Source organism: Lagenorhynchus albirostris, chromosome 7 (genome assembly GCF_949774975.1).
Source record: "Lagenorhynchus albirostris chromosome 7, mLagAlb1.1, whole genome shotgun sequence".
NCBI classification, from domain to species: domain Eukaryota; kingdom Metazoa; phylum Chordata; class Mammalia; order Artiodactyla; family Delphinidae; genus Lagenorhynchus; species Lagenorhynchus albirostris.
In genome coordinates, this window is record NC_083101.1 from 51,426,410 (window position 1) to 51,438,254 (window position 11,845).

Here is an 11,845-nt window from a genome sequence, read left to right on the forward strand (position 1 = left end):
GGTAACTTGTGTGCATTTTGGTTGAGTTTTTTTTCTGCCATCACTGGTCTGCGCTCACACTGTCCAGTGTAGTGGGGATGTGGACCCTGAGAGGAGAGGAGGGCAGTGCTCCTGGGGAGAGAGAGGATTTGGAGCAGGCAAGGAGGTTAGTGCCTCACCAGTAACAGCAGGCTTCTTCCGCCTTTGCTGCCCATTCGTGCTGGAAGAGGAAGAAATGAAACAAGTTCAAGTCGTCATTCACCCTCAGATTATTTTATTCTTACTTGGAGAGAGAAAAACCTGCATTTGAGCCCAGCTTCTGGCCCCTTATGAGTTGTTTGAACTTGGATATGTGAACAGTTATGATAACATCTTTCCTGTCTCAATCCCAGGATTATTGGGAGGATGCATAAGTCAATGCATAGGAAAAATGCTGCACATAGTGTCCAGTGAAGCACCAATAAGCACAGCCACTTTCAGTTGGGGTCAGGATTCTCTATTACTGCTGTCTGTTGACATCTGTCATCTTGGTGTTATGGTTTCAAGTGAGAGCCTCAAGCAGTATTAACTGTATTATTTTAAGGATGATGTAGCTTCTGGGACCATATTTTACTTTCTGAAGATTGTAATTTTAGGGATAACAGAATACTGAGAAGGGAGTATTCTGGAAAATTGAGGACATATGGGCAGCAGAGAGACATTTTTTAAAAAGTACTAGACTGGAAGTTAGGAGGCTTGATCCCTAGTCCCTCCTCTGTTAGTGATCTTGAACCACTGTGGCACCATTCTGGGCCTCTGTTCCCCAATCTGTAAAATGAAGGTGCTTGACCCATTGTTTCCTAACTGGGATGAGTTGTGGAGTCACCTGGGAAGATCCCCAACGGTGGAGCTTTTGGTTTTTGTTTTGTTTCTTGCTGTGTTTCCAAAACTTAAAAATGTCATTGGCACAGGGTAGGTACTCAATCAATACATTTTTATTGAACAAATAAAACTTTTTGAAAATTCACAGGCCTGGGTCCACTCTAGAATCCTTGCAGTATGGGGTAGAACCTGTGTATATATATTGAAAAAGCCCTCCAGATCATTTTGTCAAGCACTCCTGGCTATGAACCACGAAACTCAACAATCCCCAAGGTTCCTTCCACATAGTTGCCGGATTTAGCAAATAAAAATACAAGACATCCAGTTACATTTGAATTTCAGATAAACATGAAAAAAATTTTAGTGTAAGTGTATGCCCTGCAATATTTGGTTGTTACAACTTAGGCTCATGGTTAGGGCAAGAGAGGGGCACCTTGAAACTGGCCCAGATTTGGGAATCAGGCAGATAATCTTGGTTTGACTCTTTGCCCTGACTGTGCAATCTTAACAAATTGCTTAACTTCACTGGGCTTTATAACTATAGTATCTCTCCTGTAGAGTTGCTGCAAGTGTTAGAGATCATATAGGCATGATGGCTGGCACTTGGCGAGTATCTAATAAAGTTTAGCTGTTATTACTATAGTTGATAGGTTTAGTTGGTTTGAAGAAACAAAACTCAGTATCAATGAGACCTTTATTGAATATACTATCAACTAGTAAATAGGCATTCTGAAATGACCAAGATTATAATTCATAGTTCTAGAACTTCCTTGGTGGCACAGTGGTTAAGAATCCACCTGCCAATGCAGGGGATACAGGTTCGATCCCTGGTCCAGGAAGATGCCACATGCCCCGGAGCAAGTAAGCCCGTGCACCACAACTACTGAGCCTGTGCCCTAGAGCCCACGAGCCACAACTGCTGAGCTCATGTGCCACAACTACTGAGGCTGTGTGCTGCAACTACTGAAGCCTGTGTGCCTAGAGCCCATGCTGTGCAACAAGAGAAGCCACCGCAATGAGAAGCCCGCGCAACTCAATGAAGAGTAGCCCCCACTCGCCACAACTAGAGAAAGCCTGCTCACAGTAATGAAGACCCAACGCAGCCAAAATAAATAAATAAATTTAAAAAATCATTCATTCAACTAATACTGAATTAAAAAAAAAATAGTTCTAGGTAGACCTGGGAAAAGTTAGAATGAATGCTGACCTTCTATCAAACAATACCTGTATGTCTGGGGGAACAAAACATACTAAAAATTAATAGATTATCCAGAATAAATAAAGGAAGGAAGTTCTTTCATTTCATTCATTATGAAATGTCATTTGCTTAGCTGACTTTTTCTAACGTCAAAGGTAAATATTTGCTCAGGTTTTATAGGGTCATTAGACAGAGGGATAGGCTATTACTTGGGCAGTGGAAATACTTCAATGCTAACCTAGCTTATCTGTCTTCTAGGTTAAAAGCATCTTCTGTTTCTAGAACTTTTTTGTTTCCAGAAACTTCTAACATATCTCCTCTGGTTAAAAATTAAACACACATGGCAATAAAAGTAAAATGTCCATTCAAAGAAAGCAGTTTTCTCTAGAAATATCTATCTGGACAAAATCTGTAGATAATTTCAAAATGAAATTTAAAGAGGTATGACTGGAAAGTAAATTGACTGTTACATTTTCAACTGAGCTACTCTGATATCAACTACACACTTTAAGTCTGCCAATTGTTATTTCATCGTTTATCCAACACATATTTATTATTGACCATATACTAGGTACCAGATACTGTTGTGCTAGGAATCCTCACTGAACAAAACAGGGGTCAGTGAACATAATAGACCCCAATCCTTGCCTTTGAGGAGCTTGTATTCTGGGAGAGAAATATAAGCTTGCTCCATAAGTGAATTCTGTAGGCTGTAGATGGTGATAAGTGCTGTAGGAAAAGGAGAACGGGCAGGAAGATGAGACTAAGTGATGGGGTGGAGTGGCAATTTAAACAGCATGGTAACAGTGGACCTCTCTGGGAAGGCGACATTTGAGGAAAGGAGGTGATGGCAGGAGCCACAGTGCTCCAGGGATGAAAAGAGGAACATCAAGCACAAAGGACCTGAAGGGGGAGTATGCCTGGAGTGCTCCAAGAATGGGCCAGGAGGCCAGTGTGGCTGGAGTGGAGAGAGGGAAAAGGGGAGGAGGAGGGAAGAGGACTAAGTAACTATTATCGTCTTAATCATGATTAGGGGCTCCATGAACCCAACTTCCAATTCTGAGTCTTAGTTTATCTACGCTATGACTGCAGGGAAATCCTAAACTGCTTACCTGGAATGATGGTTCTTGTAAAGCATGGGTAGGTTAGGATTTATTTCACAAAACTGTGACTGGAGAAAATCAGTATAACTTGGTGGTGATGAATGTGCTTTAACTGATAGATCTGAGTTTATATTCTGGTTTCCTTACTTGCTAGGTGTGTGCCCTAGGGCAAGTTACTTAACCTCTCTGTGCTTCACGTTCCATCTCTGCAAAATGAGGCAACTAAAAGTGGCTACTTTTGAGTTGTGAGGGTTATAGGAGAGGGTCCACATAAAATGCTTAGCACAGAGCTTGGCACATAAAATGTACTAAATAAATATCATGATTATTTCTTGAAAAGTATAATTAGGAGGATTAGGCATTTCAAAATATCTATTTCAGTGTACATTTGAAATGTATATTTAATAACCAAAACATGCTCTTGCACAAAAATGTCTTATTATTGTTATGAATCGTTGTGACAGCCAGCCTCCAAATTGATCCCCAATGATCCCTGTCTCTGAGTATTTACACCCTTGTATCGTCCCCTCTCACATTGTACCAGGGTTGGTCTATGGGACCAAAGAATATGGCAGAAGTGATGGCATGCCATTTTTGAGAATAGGTTATAAAACACATTGCAGCTGTGATCTTGATCATTCTCTCTCTTTCTCTCTCTCTCTCAATCATCACTTGTTCTGGGGAACCAGCTGCCATGTCATGAGTAGCACTGTGGAGAGGCCCCCTACGGAGAGGCACCCCCTATGAGGTCCACATGACAAGGAACTGAGGCCTTTTGCCAACAACCATAAGAGTCAGACCCTTCTTGGAAGTGGACCCACCAGCCCTGGTCAAAACTTCAGATGACAAAAGCTCTCACTGGCATTTTGACTCTAACTTCATGAGATACCCTGAGTCAGAACCATCCAGCTAAGCAGATCCCAGATTACTGACCCTCAGAAACTCTGTGAGATGATAAACTTTTATAGTCTCAAGCTTCTAAGTTTTGGGGTAATTTGTTTATGCAGCAACAAATAACTAGCACTCTATGTGTGTGTGTATATTCAACAGTTAATTAAAATTTATATACATATATGTATATGTTTTAATTAACTTTTGAAAATATAGAATATATTGGATCTAATCCAATTTCTATCATTTTTCTATCACCTTTGGTCTTTAAAGATCACCATTGATCCTTGGTAGTTTATAAGCATTTATTCAGTTATTTTTTACATACTTGTTATCAGTGCATACACTCCTTTTTGTATTTGATTTTCCCCCTTAGAATCATTTCACATGTACCAACAGATTGCAACATTCTTAGCATTTTTACTGGCTATATAGCATTCCTCCCTGTGGCTTTGTCACATCATCTCAAACATTCCCTATTGCAGGATATTCGAGTTACTTTCAGTTTTTAAAATAATAACAAAATAATAGCTGGCACAATAAAAAATAGTGCCAATTAGCTGGGCAATGTACTGAGAGTTAAACAGACTAAGTCCCTGCTCTTAGATACATAAAAGACAACACAGAGGGAGCAAGCCCTCCTAAGGTACACGCAGACTACAAGCAGATATTGGACACAAACGTTGGCTAAATAAGTGAGCTGCCCTTTAGGCTGGTCTACGATGGTGAGTACAAAGGAGCTGAGTCAACCTGTTTATGAAGATAATAATAATAATAGTCTTCTAGAATTCAGTGTTTCCTGCTGAAATATAGGAATGACAGTAGACAATAAAACTTTTGCTCCAAGTCTCAAAGCAGAGTTTCAGAGAGGGTAGCCCTGAACAAAAGCCACTGTCCCCAGACTGTGTGTCTGTCTCCTCCCATTTCACCATTCTCCTCCCCTCCTTTGGCTGTACTTTGTCAGGGTCTACAATTGTGACTGGAAGAAAGAAGTTGATTAAGCCCTTCTTTGCTGGAATCCAGCACGACAATATATGTACCAAGTCTCCTTTTGAACATAGCAGTCATTAAAAGGCTCTTACGTAACCAGATCCTGTAAGAGAGGAGCCATCATTTCTCCAGCTTGGTTGGTTCTGGTGCTCAAGCTCTGACTTTACTCATGTTCCTTACAGGGTTTTGAGGACCACCGGGTAAGCAAGCCATCTTTAACCTTTAAAAAATAATTTGTGATTGAAGGGAGCTACACTTAATATATTAAGAAACATTAAACATGACTAATTCTAAAACCTCATCAGGCTCATGCCCATCAACTAGATTGATGGGCACGAACCTGATGAGGTTGTTCTATTTTTTTTCTGATGAGGTTTTAGGTGCAGCCCTGCCAGTGGCAGGGAGGCGGAATTAACACTTCTTTAAAGACAAGACTGAGGTTGTGTTGACATCAGCGTTCCTTATTAAGTTTCAGCTGTGATCATCCTCAACTGAATGTGGGGCAGCCTCCTTCCTTTCCCCTCCTCCCCACTCAGTGCCCCTACCACCCACGGAAGACTCCCCTCCCTGTCAGCTTCACTAAGAGAAACTTCGTATTTATCTTCCGTTAAAAGTTTGTCTGATGAAAAGGCTCCAAGGCTCAAAAGACAGCTCAGTTGTTTGAAAACTCCTGGGTTAGAGAATGGTGCTATGAGGTCAAGGTCGAAAGGTCACTGGGTCGGGGTTTCCTTAACAAAGGAGAAAAAGCTTCAGTGACAATGACTCAGCTCAAAGTTATCGCTAACATGGTTGCAAAAGCAAAACAAAACAATGTAATGCACATGCTGTCCTAGCTGGAATGATCAGTGCTGAGTTCTGGCTCTGCACTCCTGCAATGTGGGTTTGCATCCTATCTCCACCACTTAGCACGGTGGCTTTCTGCAGATATTTGAAACTCTTTAAAGCTCCATCTTCATTGCTCCAAACTGTGGATATAATCATGTCTACCTCACAGGAGAAGCAAGTTCTCAATAAGTGCTATCATTTGCTAAAATTATATTGTTAATTATAATAATGCTTATATTATTATAAATATTATATAACTAAGCCTATTATTATAAGATTATAATAATACTTATTAATAGTTACATCTTTCAAGTCAAAGTCTATTATATTACAGTTAATTTAGTGTATTTATTAACTCCCCTAAAGGTCAGGTGGTTTCTCGGGTTTCTTCATCTTTGTGTCCTTTATAAAAATTAACTGAATGCTTTGGACACAGTAGACCCTCAATAAGCATTTGTTAAATAAATAAATGTTCTAAATATAGTGGGTCTGCAGGGATAGGCTTGTACACATAATCCCTCCACTTAGCATCCTAGGAGAATGTCATACACCTTTAAATGCTCTATAAATATTTTATAAGAGTAACAATGATGTAATGAAGATTATAATTATGAATAAAGATTACTCTTAGCTTAAATTTCCTGAAATAGGGTTAAGTCCTTCAGCAGCATATAAAACATATTCACACAGGGTTTCAGCCTAATGCAAACTGAACCCTAACTTACTTTGTTAAATAACTAAAGCAAATGAATTGCTGAGTCCTTTACCTTTCAAACAATCGTTTCCAGGAACCAGAAGTGTGGGGCTATAGATTGAAATAAATTAGGCCTTCTTTTTTTTCTAGATTTAGGTAATCATTATCTTACGTGTTTTCTGACAACAGTCAGCAACTAGATTATTTTACATTCATTTCCTAAGCTTTGTGATGCTTCTAACTAAATGGCAAACCAGCTAGTGAAATGTGAGTTATGGGCTTTGGGATATAGAAAGTAGCAGAGCTGGCCCTATGGGCCATTCCCTTCTGCTTCTCTATCTTAGATTTCTCCAACCAGGGAAGCTGAAGCTCTCTTTTGGAAGAGGAAACCACAGAGCCACTGGCAGAAGGTAAGTCTTCCAGACTGTGAGTCATAGACTAGCATTTTGTAATATTAATAAATGTTCCTTAAAGAGAAGATTCCTTAGCGGTAGTAAGACCTTGGGCAAGGGTGAGGGAACACACGGCTTCCCTTAATAAACTTCCAAGGTTGGCACTGGAAAAGGATCTGCAGGTGGTGGATCCAGTTGTCTCAACTGCACAATCCCCCTGCCCCCCAGTTCACCTTCCCTTTGAGGGAGACTCCCTTGTGCTGTGCTCAGGTCTGCACCCACAGTCTCTCTCTCTCTTACACACACAGACACACTCTTGCCACTTTGACTTCCCTTTGACACTCTGGCATGAAGACAGCTAAAGCCCCTTCCCTCACATCTCTGTAAAAGATTTGAGAATGACAAAACTTAAAATCTCGATGATAACTATGGTATACATCCATTGTAAACAAAGAAACAAACAAAAAGGCGGGGGGTGGAGGAGATGAAGAAGAGTAGAGTATTAGGAAGGAAATTGCTTCCAGGGCCTGCCCCAATATTACCTGTCCCAAAGGCCTGGTACAACTTTGGTGGCCTCCTGCCTGTGTCTTCCTTGCTCTCTCCTGATTTCTCTCCTTGCTGCCATGTACCTTATTGGGCCTGAGTGTATGGGACACTCTCAAGGTGCCAGGTTCTTACCTGCAGTATATCCAAGGCCCGTTCTCGTGCAACTCACTCTGTGAGGTTTGATCCTTACTGTAACTTGATGAAGCAGGCACAGTGGGTATTCCTTCCATTTTACAGACAAGGCGCTTGAGGCTCAGGGAGGTTAAAGAGTTGGCTGCTGGTGTTTGCACACAATTCCTAGTATATGACAGATGACTAATTGCATTACACAAAGGGCCGCAATGCAAATGGTCTGGTAGAATGTACCAGTGTAGATACTCTTTAACTGCAAAGTGTGTGTAACTTATGGTCATGTTCATTATTAATGTGCTAGATTACCTTAACTGAATCCTGAGGGAATGGGCACAGGACAAATTGGTTTTGACAGGAAAGGAGGGAGAGGAAAAGGTTCTGAACATGGGGATGCTGCCAGTAAGACGGTCCTCGATATGACCACAAGTGTAGAGCGCTGGGCCACATGATGCCATTGGGGGTGATATCAAATAAATAAATAATATGTGTTAAAAAGTGCCTGAAGGAAATTTGCTGTAATCTTAACAGTGGCTATATCTAGGTGATGGAGCCATAAGCAATTTTTATTTTTCTTTATTCTTTTTTATATTTTTCCAAAATCTTTTTCTTATAATGGTCATACATCACTTTTTTTTTTTTTTTTTTTTTTTTTTTTTTTTTTTTGCGATACGCGGGCCTCTCACTGTTGTGGCCTCTCCCGTTGCGGAGCACAGGCTCCGGACGAGCAGGCCCAGCGGCCATGGCCCACGGGCCCAGCCGCTCTGCAGCATGTGGGATCTTCCCGGACCGGGGCACGAACCCGTATCCCCTGCATCGGCAGGCGGACTCTCAATCACTGCGCCACCAGGGAAGCCCCTATACATCACTTTTATAGTCTAGAAAACTGTTAAGTGTTACTTATGTGTTAGCTTATGTTATTTTGTAAAAATATATGACTATAGGGACTTCCCTGGTGGTCCAGTGGTTAAGAATCTGCCTTCCAGTGTAGGGGATGTGGGTTCGATCCCTGGTCGGGGAACTAAGATCCCACATGCCGGGGGTGGGGGGGCGAGGAACTAAGCCCGAGCGCCGCAGCTACTGAGCCTGTGTGCTCTGGAGCCGGCGCACCACAACTAGAGAGAAGCCCGAGTGCTGCAACGAAGAGCCCTCACACCACAATAAAAGATGCCATGTTCCACAACTAAGACCTGACGCAGACAAAAATAAATTAAAAAATATATATATAGATGACTATCAAATGAAAAACATATGTGCTTCAAAGGACACTATCAAGAAAGTGAAAAAGACAAGCCACATAATGGGAGAAAATATTTACAAATATATACCACATAAAGGACTAGTATCACTTATCAGATATAAGTAAAGGTCTCTTATAAAGACCAACAATAAAAAGACACATAACCCAATTTTAAAATGGGCAAATTATTTGAATAGACATTTCTGCAAAGAAGATATACAAATGGCCGGTAAGGATATGAAAAGATGCTGAACATTATTAGCCATTAGGGAAATGCAAATTAAAACCATGAGCTACCACTTACTATCTATATATGAGATGACAATAACAACAGTCAGCAAGGATATGGAGAAATTAGAACCCTCATAATGGGAATGTAAAATATTACAGCCACTTTGGAAAAATGTATATGAGTTCCTCAAAAAAGTAATTATAGAGTTACTGTATAGCCAAGAAGTTCTACTCCTAGACATACACCCAAGAGAAATGAACAGATGTGTTTACACAAACACTTGTACATGAATGTCTTAGCAGCATTATTCTTAAGAGCCAAGAAGTGGAAACAATCCAAAATGCCCATCAATGTATGAATGGATAAACGAAATGTGGTCTTATCCATACAGTAGAATATTATTCAGCTATAAAAAGGAATGAAGTACTGATACACACTACAACATGGACGAACCCTGCATATAAATGTTAAGTTTAAGAAGCCAAACCCAAAAGCTATATGTTCCATGTTTCTATTTATATGAAATGTCCAGAATAGGCAAATTCATGGAGATAGAAAGTAGATTAGTGGTTGTCTGGGGCTACGGCGGGGGATGGGGTGGGGTGGCGGGGCTGGGGAGTGACTGTTAATGAGTATGGGGTTTCTTATCGTAATGATATGAAAGTGTTCTGGAATTAGATAGTGGTGATGGTTGCATAACTGAAAATATATTCAAAATCACTAAATTATACACTTTAAGAGTAAATTTATGCTATGTGAATTGTATCTCAGTAGGAAAATGACTAAAAATGAAGTAAAATTTCAAATATAAATCCACTAAAAATTCAGAATCTGCCACACTTTTGATTAGGTTTGTCTCCTTTTGAGGACCTACAAAATAAATGTGTACTGACTAAATGTAAGGAAGGAGAAATAAAGGATGGAGGGCACTTTGTGTATGCAGGAGCCCCCTTGGGAATAAGTATTCTTTTCATAGAATCATAGACATTTGTGGGAGGAGGGATTTTAAAGAAGATCCATTGAATCCATATAGCCTATTCTACAGATGAAGAAACTGAGGCCAAGAAGGAGGAAAGACTTTGTTTACTGTCACCCGGTGAGCTGGCAAAGGAATGAGGCTAAAAGTGAGATTTCCTGCCCCTGTCTATCTGTGAGCTGCCCTTTGCTTGTCTTCTTCACAGACAGGGGCCATCAGTTTCAGGATTTTGCAGGTGTGCTTTGCTGCGAACATGTAGGGATTTCACAGCCTCTTCTCCCCAGAGGTTAGCATCTTGTGAGGTTTGGTGACTCTTCACTGTAACCTACTTGCAAAAACACTGTGACTGCCTAAAGCCCCTCTGGGTGTGTGCTCTGCTGGAGAGCTCAGGAGGTGACCCCCTCCCCGCTCCCCGCGCTTGAGAAAATCAGTGATTGGAGAGCTGGCATTAGTGTTTCTTGTCTTGGTCATATTTGTCGGTCCTCCCGTCCTTTTTATTCAAACCATCTTCAATTTGAAAGAAGCCTCAAGTCACAGCCTCACTTGCACCCACTTAGATTGCTCTGAATCGAGTGTCTGACTTCCTAGCTCGGTTCTATGCTCCCCAGGCAGGCACTGCGTCTTCTTTGGGGTCCCCCGAACACCTGCACCCTTCTGGACACGCATTCTCTCCTTTTCACCGAGGACTCCGTCCTGCATCCGAGCCGGCACGAGCGCACGGAAGACACAAGGCCGGTCCACAGACTGTCCCGCTCAGGCACCTGCAGGAAACCAGATCCCTGAATGCTCCAGAGTCCCGCTCTCACCAGGGGCCTGGAAACAAACCGACACCCACTGAGCAATTTCTTAGTGGAGGGATGGGGCAGTAAATGGTGCTAGGCGGGGGTGTTAACCGTGCCAGCCTCCCGCGTCCAGGTACTCCTCTGGGCCAGAGATGATAGAATCGATCTGACGCAAGTCTCACTGGGGATGGATTTTTTTTTTTCCCTCCCTCGGGGAAGGAAAGTAAACACGCGTAGGCAGCAGGAGCGTGCCGGAGCGGAGGGAGCTGCTCTGCTTGCTTCTCGCGGTGCCGAAGCCAGTGGGCCTGGGCGAGGCGGCGGAGGTGCGCGAAGGTGCCTCGTGGGCCTGGTGGAATTGGAGCGGCGCGCAGGCGCACTGGAGTCTGCCCGCCGGCCGGCTCCGGGGTACAAAGAGAGTGCCGCCGAGAGTCGGGGTTCCTTGAGGTCTCGGGAGCCGCCTGGGGTTTCGCAGGCCTGAGCTGTGCCTCCGTCGCTCTCCGGGACGCAGCCACAGTCGTTTCCCACCCGGAGTCGGAGGCTTGTGGGTCTCCAACTATCTCGCTTTTGCGGTAGCAGCGGGGCCCAGGTGGTTCCAGTACGTTTCGGGGTTTAATTCTGGCGCTTGCGAGCTGGGCAGGCTCCGCCCTCCGCCGCTCCGCCCCGCCCCCTCCTCCGAGGTCCGGGAGCCGCGGGCGAGGAAAAGAGGGGCTGGCCGGGTGCCGCAGGTTGAGAGGAGCTACTGGAGGTGAGTGGAGCTGAGGGTTGCGCTGCGCCCCCTTTCTCTTGCGGGTCAGCGCGGGGGCTCGGGTGTCCGACCCCTGCCCCGGGCCGGTCTCCGCGCTCAGCCAGGCCAGCTTGGCGCGCGCCGGTGGCGGAGGGCAGCCCCCGCGGGCTCCCGCTCGCCCGGTTACCCTGGCGGCCTCAGGACGGGCCTAGGGACGGGGTCCGAGAGGTTGCTGCGGCCCCGCGGTCCGCCGTCTTCGGCGCACTGCGGCGGCGGGGCTCGA